Here is a 14344-nt window from a genome sequence, read left to right on the forward strand (position 1 = left end):
GTGCATATGCATCGTCCATGTTCTTTTCATTGAGGGTTCTTTTACACAATGTCACACTGAAGGGATTCGTTACTAAAACTGAAAAGTGCAAAATCTGGTGCAGCTCTGTATAGAAACCAATCAGCTTCCAGGTTTATTGCCAAAGTTTAATTGAACAAGCTGAAGTTAGAAGCTGATTGGTTACCAAGCACAGCTACTCCAGATTCTGAGTGCTCCAGTTTTAGTAAATCTCTCCCTGAGTGACTTCATGCTGCTTTGCAAATGGTCTAAACTCTACAATAGTCTGTCGGTTCTGCTTAAAAAGGAATAGGAAACATACATTTGTTGTAAAAGACCTAAGTCTCCTGTGGCAATAACTGCATTTTATAGTAATTGCTCTCCACCTCAACCTGTCAATGTTCTGTGAGTACAAAATTCACCTGTTTGGGCAAATGGTACTGTGATCTCCATCTCCACCACAAAACAGTGTCAGCAAACATCAGTGAATATTTTTTGACCTGCCAAATGTGTGGTTAATCTAAATTAAATTAAGGCGATTGTGTGCCTGCTAATTTGTGAGAAAAGTCTGACTTTTTATATAATGTTATTACAAGAAGGCTCTGCTTTCTTCTTTGTGTTGTTACACAACAATTATGCTTTACAGCTCTTTCTCACAAGTCTATTGGTCAGTTAACTAATGTAAAACAATGCAATCCCTGTGGGAGAGATTTACTAAAACTGGCGTGTGCAAAATCTGGCGCAGCATAGAAACCAGTCAATTAAAATAAACAGCGTTGCGTTAACAATACTAAAAAATACGTGAATAGGTGATTAAAATACACTAACTAAATACATATAAAACCATCCCCTAATGTACACATCGGGGAAGATTTACAAAAATAAATCAATAAATAGTGTCATGCGTGAATTCCCTCTCATAGGGAATATCCAGTGCACAGGGTGAAATATACAACCCTAATTAAATAATGTGAAAAAAACACAATAGTGCACATCAACTGTGAACAAATAATTAGTTCCAAAATTTCAAAAAAACACGATGCTTATAGTGGTCCTCCCACTTCACTCTTCATGCAAATATCGTGCTGTGTGCCTGATTCACAGGTGCCAATCCTTCAATATCCGAAATGCCCCCTCACCTCCTTACTTAGACCCCACAGGGCCAGCTCGCTTTAGGGATCAACCGATACTGTAAGAACAGATTCCTCTCAGGATTTCCCCTCACTGTTGGTAAACGTCTCCAGCCTTCACCAAACTAGCAGCCAGCTCCTCCCAGGGTCATAATGAAATACAAGCAGAGACCCTCCATATTGTAACCAGTTTATTAGATAAGCATCCAAATTAAAAAGTATTCCACTCACATTTAAAACGTCTTGTCCTCCAGCTTTCTACCACATGCTATGGGTGTACTGCATGGGTATCTGAACAGGGTGATCCAATATGGCCCCCACGCCAGAAATGACGTCACAGGTTTCCAGGTTTTATTATCAAGGCATAAAATTAAAAGACTACATTAAACATATGGTGCAAATTAATAAAAAAAAACATAAAATAAATATCTTAATAAATATAGGGGTTAATTTACTAAAAACTGGAGTGCAGAAAATCTGGGGGAGCTCTGCATAGAAACCAATCAGCTTCCAGTTTTTTTTTTTTTTTTTGTCAAAGCTCAATTGAACAAGCTGAAATTAGAAGCTGATTAGCTACCATGCACAGCTGCACCAGATTCCGAGTGCACCTGTTTTAGTGAATCTCCTTGTATTTGTGTCCTTATGCACCTTAAAGTGGAAATAAACTGCAAGATCAAATGTAAAATTTTGGGCCCCAAGGATCTTTACCTCTTAATGTGCAAGTATATACAGCATATTTTCAGATTATGGCACGCTTACCCAGCAAAGCAATTCCTTCCAGCACTGTGATGTCTGGCTCAATGGCTGGCACTTAGATCTTCACCCAGTCTTCGAAGTCTGGAGTTTTAAGCCATCTTGATTGGCCAGGCTGGGTTGACTCAACCCAGATGACAGAAGAGATATACACAGTCTGTCTTAAAAACAAAAATCCTTGCCCTTTAGCACTTTTTAGCAAATCAGACTTCACTTCCACTTTAACACTTGTTAAGCAGAAAACATTTGTGCATATTATTTGTTTCTTTACAATAAAACACTCTGTTTTTCAACATACTGCAATATTAGTCTTTGTGCTGGTTTCTGTCTGTTGTATCTTTTTCATGCTTCACAATTCCCCCTCTGGCCACCCAGCAGCATTGGACTGTTTCTGTGTAGCTCAGCTGTCAATTGTTTAGTGCCTGAGTACCCATGATCTATACACCAGTTTATCACTGTAATTTGTGCTTAGTCTGTAAGTTATTGTTCTACTGCATTTTTACATTGTTTTATATTATTTATTATTCCATTTATCCTCCTGGGTCCTCTGGTTTATACTTTTTTGGGGTATTTGAAATATGCACACTGGAATGTTTTAAGCAGAAAACAGATTGACTGCTCTCAGCCACTGGACGCTACAAATAAAATTAGATAACAAGTGTGTGAAAATCCAATTAAAATATACCTAAACATAATATGCTCATTGAAATTAAACCATACTTTCCATTTTCTAGAGATAATCACAGTATTCATATAAATATGAAGTACAGTATTATTTCCTTCACTGTATGGAATGGATTTACTAAAGGCAAATAGACTGTGCACTTTGGAAGTGCAGTTGCACACAGTGCAAGTGCATTTTCTCCAGAGCTTAGGAAATGAGGGGAAGTTCTGTTGATTTCTGTCATCCAACCATGTGCAAGCAAAAATGCAGTTTTCTATTTTCCTTGCATGAGATTGGGTAGTCTTTGCAACGTGAAGCTTCTCCTCATTTATTAAGCTTTGGAGCAACTTCACTTCCAAAGTACACAGTCTATTTGCCTTTAGTAAATCAAACTCAGTGCACGCATTCTGCTCTAGCACATGGACTTCTCATTTCTGTTATTTCAGATCCAACACCTAATTGTCTGTTTCATTCAGTAGCATTAATATGTAAATTTGATGTATATCTAGACTCTATATACTTTGGATGTTGATGAACACCACTGGATTCACTATTAGATGATTTACTGCTTTGTTAGGTTAACTTTTGCAGCATTTTGTTCATCTCTATTGCACTATTTCACTATCCCCTATCTAATTGTATTTCAGCAATGCAGACATTCTGTAAATATGTCCTGGTATACCTTGTAATATAATGTCTCTTGGTTGTCTATCATTCAGGTGTTTCAGACTGAGGATAATATTATCTTGATCATCTTGACAGGCTTTAGGAAGGAAGAAGCTTGATGATTCCATATGATGACTCAGTTCTTGAGTGCTCCTTGCCCTGAAAGCTAAAATTACCTGCTGAAAGCCTCTACTAGCTAGACATCATTAAAATTCAATGCTTTTATTGTATCCATGGTGGTATAACATATTTAATGAGTACCGTACTTATGATCTCCGAATATAGGTGTCAAGTAGACAACTTTATATCACTTTGGTCAGCAAAAGATAGCCTTTTTAAAGGGCATTGTTAGCGTATACCATATTTATTTAAAACATATAAAAGTACTAAAACAAATAGTTTGTATGTGTATATTAAGCAATTACAGCTGTTAAAAAGCTGTTAAAAAGATAATTATTCTCTGAGGATACATTTGCTGTATATCATTATGAGTTGTTCTGAATTGTCTCTGTCCCTCCATTTAAACAATTCTAAAACTATATATTTTAGAAAGCAAACAAAATCAAAACCAAATAATTGCTTGTATGAGAAATAACATGGTGATCCGTGGAATATTTTCACTGATAAACCCATGGAAGAGATGCTGCTCTGAATGAATGGTCTACCTGAAAATGTGAAGTAAAAAGGAGTAGGGAGCCTCTGCTGAGTACATTGCATTACATTTTTTTGAGGTTAATAAATGGAAGAATTAGAATGGTTCTAAAGGCTTAAGGGTTTTTTTAAACTTAATGCATTTTATGCATTCATTTAAAAAACCTACCCCCAAGTACTTACCTGGCTCCTCTTTTGATCTAGTGCTGTGCCTGAGAGCAACATCAATGCTTGCTCTTTTTCTCTCTCTGTCTCCTCACAGGCATAGAGGCAGCAGTGGGTGCAACTGGCTCTTGCTGTTGTCAATCAAATCCTGTGAGGAGGGAGCAGGGGGGCGGCCAAGCCATGCTGAATATGCCTATGGACACACAGAGCCTGGCTTTGAAGTGAGACTGAACATTTGCCCCATAGCAAGTGCTTGCTTTGGAAGCAGACACAGAAGAGAAGGAGCCAAGATCACTGGCGGGGGTCCCCAGAAGAGAAGATTCAGGGCCAATTTGTGCAACACCAGGTGAGTATAACATGTTTATTATTTAAAAAAAAAAAAAAAATATTGCCTTTAACCACTTGCCAACCAATCATGTACCTGGTACTTCACCTGTCTTCAAGTGGTTGTACTGGGATGATGCCTGCAGCTGCCGTTATTTACAGCCGACTAACTTTCTGTTATAGCAAACGGAGCAGCTAACTAGCTAGGACATCATCCCTCTCCCGCTGCATTGCACTGCTTTAACGGGATCTCCCATCCCACCTGGAGTCCCGATTGACCAGCCTGAGCTGCCGCCGGCTAGTCACCAAGCCGGACAAAGACCGATTCAACTTTGTTTGGCTAAGTTAAATAGTAAAGCGGAAGCGATGACCTGACATCACTTTCCATTTACTCAGAAGCACTTGGTGCCATTTAAAAAAATGGAAGCATTCAATTACACCAATCTTGGTGTGATCGAATGCTTTTAAGGGCAGAGGAGGGATTTGGGGTCTTATTGACCCCAGATCTCTCCTCTACCTGTCACGTGTATTAATGTCTTGATGTCACAAGGGATATTAAATAAAAGTGATCCAAAAAGTGTTAAAAGTGACAGTGTAAAAAAAATAAAATAAAGTAACCCCATCCTCCCTTGGTTGCATGCAAAGGCAAATGCACCCGTCGACCCCTCATGCACGAAAACAGCAATCGACCCAAACATGTGAAGTATCACTGCGTACGTCATATCATGGGCAGTAATTTTAGCACCAGACCTCTTCAGTAAATCCAAAGTGGTAACCTCTAAAGGCTTTTAAAGTGTTACCTATGGATTGTATAATTTACGTTGCACAGTTTAAAAGCATGATGTTTGGTATCTATAAACATCATCTTTTATATTTAAAAAAAAAATGGGGCTATGTATTGTGTTGTTTGCATTAAATTTTTTTTTTATAAATTGTGTTTGAAAAACAACTTTGAAAATACTGTGTGACATACAAAATTGCAAAACCCACCAATTTATTCTCTAGGGCCTTTGCTTTAAAAATATATATTTTATATAAATATATATAAAAATATATTTTGGGGGGTTCTAAGTAATTTCCTAGCAAAAAAAACCCTGATTGTAAACAGTGCCAGAAAAAGCCTGGGCCTTAACACTTTAACATGCATACAACTGGAAACCAGGTACATGCAACCATCTCCACATTTGCATTAAGTATGTGCCTATACTGGTCAAAGAACACACATTTTCAGTGCTGGATGGAATAAAAGGCCTGTTTTTGAATCGGTAACATGATAACCAAACAGGACAGAAAGAGAGCTCTCATAATGTAGTACTAAAAAAGCTTGATTAAAATGTGTACACATACAGCACCAAATCAAACAGCTAAAAACACTTATGAGCAGCCATTGCCTGGCTAGACAGCAGCATGTCTTATCAGTAAGCTCAAAACTCAACCCTACACACATTTTGTTCAATGGGACATCATCAGGGGCTTGACTTACTAACAGGCCACACTACATTATAAATGTTCTGCTGGATGAGAGCTGTTGTGATCCAGGTTGCAGTGTAATTTGATTTGAAAAACAGAGGGAGACCCATTTGTCCCTAAGGCTTGTTACACATGTGCTGTCTGCCTCTATCCATGAGGTAGAGCTTCTGGTAAGCTGAATACTTACCTCCAGTTATTGGGCTTTCTATCCTTGATAACTGCAGATCTAACACTTGGATGTCACAGTGTCTATTTGTTTGGTGGATATCAGTTTGAACCTTATTTATGAACGTTTTCTGTTTGCACATAAGATTACTAATTTATCCAATTGTGGATTTTATATGCTTATTTCAGACACTATGGGGGATAGTTAGTAAAACTGGAGCACTCAGAATCTGATGCAGCTGTACATGGTAGCCAATCAGCTTCTAACTTCAGCTTGTTCAATTAAGCATTGACAAAAAAAAAATCTGGAAGCTGATTGATTTCTATGCAGAGCTCCACCAGATTTTGCGCACTCCAGTTTTAGTAAATTACCCCCTATAATTTATTTAGATGTTTATTTTATGGTTTTGTTGATTCATTTGCACCTTATTTGTTAAGTGTAGTCTTTTAATTTTATGCATATATAATTTCATTGCCACATGAAATCTGGATTTAGACTTTTGGTGTTGCAATTTTCTCAAAGGTCTGTGGAATTAACGTATATCTATTATCTATTAGCACAGACTATACGATTTTGAGTTTTTGTTTAACATATTCTCTTTGGTCTTGATCACCCAAGTTTAGTCCCCTATCTCGCTACGGAAGCCTTCAAAACATGATATAGTGTGATCCCCTAGATTCTTGGGTATGGCGCCCTTTAAGGAAATCATTATGATATTGAATATGTGTCTATCATGTATCTATTGTATGTGACATTTGATGTACTATGTGATGTTTTTTGCTCATATATATTTCTGTTTAATAGTGACATCAAGTGCAGTGCTCATTAAACCCTGAAGAATCCAATCTGTGGTGAAACATGTTGAGCAGAAGCTATTGAGTCAGTTTGACCTCAATCATAATTGAGTGTTTGGTGTTTGTTTTTATATGCGGTCATTTCATAAAATGTAATAGTTTTTACAACATTGTGATATTGGACTATATGTTGGCAATGTTTAAAAATCCCCTTTTTGGTCAATATTTGGTATATCTCTGTTTGGGATTGGGTGCCTTTGGTTTCTGGACACCTAAACATCTTGTTGATATTATCATTGGTCAGTTTAACACATAACAAACAATAGCACTGTTTGCTTTTAACTGATTGATGAGAATAATGTTATGTACCTTTATGAAGAGGAAATGTTCATTTGTTTTCTTAATGCTCCTCCAATAATGGGACTCATTCCTATGATGTCATTGTTCATATAATGAAGGACATTGGGAATCTGAGATTCTCCGTACATTTATTCTGTTTGGAGCAGTAATTACATTAGAATGGTGACATGATTATTCCTTATTATTTGATACTTAGGATAGATAATCTGGAAAAAGATTACATTTATCTTGTGTACCAATATACATATAAATATTTATTTATTATTAAAAGCATTGGGATCCTTATGTATGCCTGACAGAGGTCAGTTTTACTGCTGGGGATGGGGGGGGGGGGGGATTAAGCATGGAGTTATAATAGCCACTACCTTTACCCTCTGGATACCAACGGAGAGATAGAAACCTCAAGAATACATCCACTAGTTGATTATTCTGGTTACCAAGGAAATAAACTGAAGATAACCGGAATATGAAATAATTCAGAACAAGAGCTTTAAACTAGAACAGACAAGTAAACATATAGAATAATATCACCTATCATGTTTTTCATTTCAACTTACTTAGTCTAAATGCAAAACCACCACGCATCTCGAAAAGGCAGATAACGTAAAAAACCTAAATAATATAATTATATATAGATGACACACCAATGTACATATTTGTTACATATAAAAACAAAGTAGTAAACAGAATTTGCAGAGAATGTTGATCTATATGCATTGACTTGTTCAATGTTCAATCATTTCTTGCCATAGTAAGAGAAATGAACAAGGTTCAAAACCAAGGCTATTTATTCCACCTTTCAATTTGTCTATACCTAATAAGATCATTGTTTAATACAGAATGCTTTGATGACCTTGTGGCTGCAGATCATGCTGGGCTTTTTAGTAAGACAGTGTATCTGTAACTGCTCCATGCAAGCTATATGAACTTGAGACCAATGTGTATTTTTGAATGGAGCTGAGTCACAGGATAGCATATTAAACTATCAGCATAGACATAAAAAGTAGAGCTGTCAGACGCCTCTAGCGCTGTACATGCTGACTACAAACAGTCAATATGACAGATTTAAAATTGTCCCTTAAGATAAGGGTTGTCAAAGGAAAACAGTAAGGATTTAGAGGGCAGTGGGAAAGGTAAGTATTTCCTCTCTTCTTTGTCAGGCATGCTTGTTTGCATTTTTTTAATGGCATGGTCACATTATAGGGTATTCCGTATAAAATCTTGTTTCTAGTTTTGAACAGAATATAGATTTATTAAAACTCATGTCACTTTCTTTTTTGCTGTTGTCTACCCATTTACTCCCTGCTACAATGATGAAACAGGAAGAGGAAAACAATCCAAATAAGTGGATATCCCTGACACAGTTTTCGTTAGAATGGGTGTGTCTACTGAAAGACTTCTCTTCAGCTTCTGTTGCATTGACAGCATAAAATGTTGGACTTCCCATTGCTTTACATTACAGTGATATGTTCATCAGGACAAATGGGCAGAATGACTCTCCCCACCAGACACATACTGTACAACAGTAAACCCCAGATATTGGTTCTAATCCTTTCCTACTTCCCACAAACAAGACCAACATATTTTGGCTAGAGATATACTTTGTGATTTTCTGAACTGAAGCATATAGGCAGAGTTGGAAACTCTACTTAACTGGCCACCTACTTAATCTTGGTCAGTTACTCACTAATGAATGAGGATGAAAGCCCCACACATTTTAATACTATCTAGCAATGGCAGCTCTTGGCAGATGTATTTTCTTATTATGTCCCTACAGTTGCCACATGTCAGTAATACTAGCAGGTTGAATCCTAATACTTTGGGGCAGCACAGTGGCTAAATGGTTCCACCTAGTAGCACTAGGGTCATTGGTTTAAATCCCAACCACAACACTAGCTGCACAGAGTTTGCATGTTCTCAACAGGTATGCAGTACTTCCATGGGAGCACCCTGGGCTCCGGCCTATGCATGTCTTCATCTGGGCCTATGGGAAGAAGATTTGGTATATCCATCTATTCCCTTTAATCAACATGTAGTGAAATGGCTGAGGTACATTGATGATGTCCTGATGATATGGGGTGGAGATATGGGACAACTGGAATGTTTTCTTGAATTTTTGAATGAGAATGATAGGAATATTAGACTAACATATACTGCTGACAGCGAAGTAATTTCATTCTTAGATCTGTCTATTTCAATTTGTGACTAACTACTAAAACATTTAGAAAAGAAACAGCAGCGAATACACTTTTACAAGCTACCAGTTATCACCCGGAAAGTTTAAAACAGGGTATACCCATTGGCCAATTTCAGAGAATCAAAAGGAACTGCACTAATGATGTTCAACATAAAGCTGAATCTATCCAGCTTTATAAAAGGTTTAGGGAAAGGGGGTATTTACATAGAACTTTGAGAAGAGCTAAACGAAGAGCCTCCTATAAAACAAGGGACGAATTAATCTGTAAATCTAAACCTAAAGTGGAGGATAAAGCTTTAAATCAACCAGTAAGGTTTATAACTAAATTTGGACAACAATGGAATGAAGTTAAAAAGGTCCTGGATTCACATTGGCATCTATTAATCCAAAATTCAGGAATCGCACAGATAGTGAGTGATAGCCCACACATGGTAGCAAAAAGAGCCCAGAATCTGAATGATATTTTAGTACAATCAGAATTCCAAAGAGCTCCTCAAACCAATTGGCTAACTAAGCAAACTCGTATAACTGGTATGTTCCCTTGTGGTCATTGCCAAATTTGTCCGTATGTACATAAGACTAACCAGTTTTTTAATGCAGATGAATCTCAGGGATTTAAAATAAGAAATTTCATCAACTGTTCTAGTAATAAGGTAATCTGTATGATAGAATGCCCATGTAAAAAGAAGTACATAGGGAAAACAAAAAGAACCCTTAGAACTAGGATAGGTGAACATCTGAGAGATGTTAAAAATGAGAACAAATATAGAAATGAAAAAGAGAGGGAAACCCCGCTAGCTCAACATTTTAAGGAGGTACATGGGGGAAGAACTGAAGGTTTGAAAGTTAAGGGAATATCCCTGTTAAATATTTCAGCTAGACGAGGTGAGTTTGATAAAGTTCTCCTTCAAAAAGAAAAAGAAAAATTTTGGATATATACCCTTGGTACGTTAGTCCCATATGGACTAAATACAGAACTTAACTTTAAAGTCTTTTTGAATTGAATAAAAGATTTAGTCCACGGCCTAAGACTTATCCACACTGCCATCAGAGTCAAAAGAATTATATTTTCTTTCTTTAAGGTGGCTTTTCCTTAAAATAAGGCTTTCTCTGTAATGTCACTATTCAGTATATGTTTTTCTATGTGATTTTGGATTTTAATGTAGTGATGATTTTTCAACACAAGAGGGTGACATAAACAATCTTGTATGCAATTAAGGCACTATATAAGGCAATGGAAAAGTAGTCCCCTCGCAGTTCTGACAAAGTCTGCGGTGATTGGCGGACGAAACACTTCAACGTGATGACATCATTACGCTCGGCGTCTCCATAGGGCGCAGTGCCCACGAGGAAGGAAGAAGTGGTTTCCTTCAGCTCCACATTGGAAAGGCAGGAGACACTTAAATCACGATGAGGCCATCATCTTAAGCAGCCCGCACATGGAGATTTTGAGTCACAGCCTATTTCCATCGGTGGCAAGTTACTAACTTTTTGGCTTAAATAGGCTTTAGTGCTATTTGTATATGGGGAGTATACCCCACATTTTGGAAACCATGTGTTTATAAGCCCCTCTCTGGGGAAATTTTTTTTAACTCCTATTGGAGGAACACGTATATAACACTCGGTATACGTGTTGTGGCATGTGATACTAGTCTCATATATATTTTTAAGGAACCGCATTACTTTCTCAGCATTGAGCAATTTTTGGAAACCCAGATTTGGGTATATACATTGAAGTATACACGGACTGTAACAACTAGCCTGGACTTTATACATAAACCACCTGGTTCCCCACCCCCATATTCACCATTCTATATCAAGACCTGATCTTACTTCAAGTGAGGTGGAGTCTCCTTGATCTTGCGTATGGTAATATATATATATTTTTTACCCTTATTTAGTTTCATTCAGGTGTGCTGCTTGATATTCACGTTTTATATTTATACATCTTTAGAATCAGTTGCTATTGTGGATTCACTTCCATCTGGGGTGGCTACCCAGGAAGGTCACATATCCAACCTTTCATGATGGTCAAGCTCATGAGAAGGTAATGGAATAATCAATGTACCTATTAATGTGGTTATTCTGTTACTGCACATGATACGTGCACATATCCTGTTCATGTTTCCTCTATTATGATCTCCTTTTTGGTTTTCCATTTTAGTAAGTCTTTCCGTCTATTGTGGTGGTTACCAAAAAAATGTTTTTGAAGAATGATCTCCCTATTCAGATATCGTGTGGAAAACATATGGAAATCTTCGATCATGTAGTTAGGAACTTCATTGCCTTATGTGGATTCCTGATTGCCGAATAATAACTAGACTTGGAGACGCCGAATGTTTTTAATTTTGTGATTTTATTACGACTTGTTCACCATGTCTATATCTAACCTCTTTATGATCCATGAGATCAAATAAAGCTTTTTTGTAATTATTAACAAATGTTGTTATATTACTCCTCTTGGATTTTCAATTAACCACTTTGTGTGAGCAGTATTGCACCTGTCATACTGCTATTTTTTATCTTAAGTATTTTGGGTTTATAAATCCACACTTATTATAAGTGAGATGGAGATATGAACATGACACAGGTATACGTGTCATGTTAGGTGGCTTCTTCCTTTTTGTTTGATGTTCTCCCGGTGCCTGCGCGGGTGTACTCTGGTATGCACACGGGAGTCACAGCCGTGGCACAGCACTCTCAATGGATGGCATGCCATCCATTGAGAGTGCTGTGCTCATGAGCTGCAATGTTACCTGCTGCTAAAGATGTGACTATCTCCTATATTTGCGCTGTATATGCACCTACAGGTAGGCTTTATTGTAAGCTTACCTGTTGGTACAACTGACCAAGTGGTGTTTGCTACCACTTTAATTTTAAATATATACATTTTTCAAGATAGTCATGATATTCTAAAAGTTTTACATAATTGTTCATAAATCCTGTAATAAACTCTTATATTAAAAATATTAACAGTATGCAGAGTTGCTCTCCTTTGAGATCACTGTACGCCTTTTTAAGTCCAAAAGTAAATTGCCCCATGTTGTGAGTGTGTTAATTAACTTTGTAGCATAGAACTGGGAATGCTGAGCTGTGTGTGTTCCTAGTTCTTAGACCTCCTGTCAAGCAGGCAAATTAGTCATAGAGTTATTGTCAAGTTTACTGGCACATATTGATGCTGCTAAACTTGGTTTGGCCTTCCAAGCTTCAAACAACTCTGGTCATGAAAGGGTTATGCAGCTTGAGTGATATATTTTTAGTAGCAGATATTTTAAAGGATGTTGTCACATAAGTGAAAGTCTTGATATTTTGCCCAGTAGCAATATTTATTTTTTAGTAATTAATTTATATTGAACACCAATAGAATTGATGAGGCAATCATGCAGACGTGTGATTCAAAACATAATTGAAATTTTTCTACCCAGCCAGGAATACATCATTACCATTTAATAAACATGTCACTGGGTGACATAATTTAAATTCTTTGGAGATTTTAAGGATAGTGATACATAGTAGTGAGGTTGAAAGGGGTTTGAGGTTGTGTTTACTAAATACATTAAATATTTATGACTGTCCCTGGGCCTTTCAGTTAGAAAGCACCAGTGGCTGCTGGATGTGACAGCTTTTTCATCGAATAGAATGCTTCAAGAGAATGCAATTAAAGAAGAACTCTGCTAAAAGCTATAGCAATTTAAAGCATGGTATTTGATTTATTAAAAGCAAGTAGGCTGCCCACTTTGCAAGGGTAGTTGCACTTTGCAAGGGAATTTGCCCCAGAGCTTAGCGAATGAAGTAAAACTCTGCTGACTTTCATCATTCAGTCATTGTGCAAGCAAAAATACTGTTGTTTTTCATTTTTCTTGCACATGATTGAGTATTGTTTCCAAAGTAAAACTTTACCAAATACACTAAGCTTTGGGAAAAATTGCTTGCAAAGTGCTACCTCCCTAGCAAGGTGAACAGCCTATTCACATTTAGTAATTCAACCCCACAGTCACATAGAGGTTGAATCACTAAACCACTTAAAGCGGAGCTCTGGACTCCCCCCCAAAAAATTAAAAGTCAGCAGCTACAAATACTGCATCTGCTGACTTTTAATGTAAGGACACTTACCTGTCACAAGGGTCCAGCGATATCCTCACCTGAGCCAATTCTTCAATTGGCTTCGGGTCCTGGAGCTGAAATTTTCAGTAAGGGAAATCAAAAGTGAAGCCTTGTGGCTTCACAGCCAGCGTCTTGATGCACATGTGTGCTGCACGCTTCACTTTTGTGAATGGGCTGCAGTCTTCTGCAACCTGTGAAGTCTTAGGAGGGGGCTGAACTTCCATTTGAGATCACTGCGGAGATCTGACCCGCAAGTAGGAACGGGTACCTGTCAAAACCAGGTACCAGCTTTCCTTTCCCCCCTCCCACTCAAAAAGTACTAATGTGGCAGTAGAGGGGGCAGACAAGCGAAGCTTCCCCATTTGGGTGGAGTTCCGCTTTGACAACATTTTTCCTTAAACAAGATTGGGTAGTCTAAAGAAAAGCAAGAAAAAAACGAGCACCAATACTGACTAGCAGTTGATACACCAAAGGCAATCAAAAAACCTCATAACATACAATCCAATAAAAAGGCGCAGTGCTAAAATATGTATATATATGAACTTATAAACTGATAGAAATGTCCAAATAAAATGACAAAAAATGCAATGCATACATATGCTACGGTGCCGTGTCTGTAACATGAAAATGCATCAATATATCATACAAAACTTCTCATAGTGAAGAATATAGACAGTCCACACATGAAACAAAGTGACTGATGTGCTCCAAGATAATCTCTAATAAGTGATCCATGTTTCTCAGGCGATCAATCAGGTGATGTGTCAAAGGGATGTTAAAAATACACACTCACCAGAAGAAAGATCATAAAGCGCATGGTATGTAAGATATAGCCGGAGGTCCCCCCTTAAGAGTTGGTCAGCCTGGTCAGGTCCCAAAAATCTCCTTCCTCCCTGGTACTCT

This window comes from Staurois parvus, unplaced genomic scaffold (genome assembly GCF_062004578.1).
Source record: "Staurois parvus isolate SC_StPar_1 unplaced genomic scaffold, SC_StPar_1.0 ptg000204l, whole genome shotgun sequence".
In the NCBI taxonomy this organism is placed as follows: Eukaryota; Metazoa; Chordata; class Amphibia; order Anura; family Ranidae; genus Staurois; species Staurois parvus.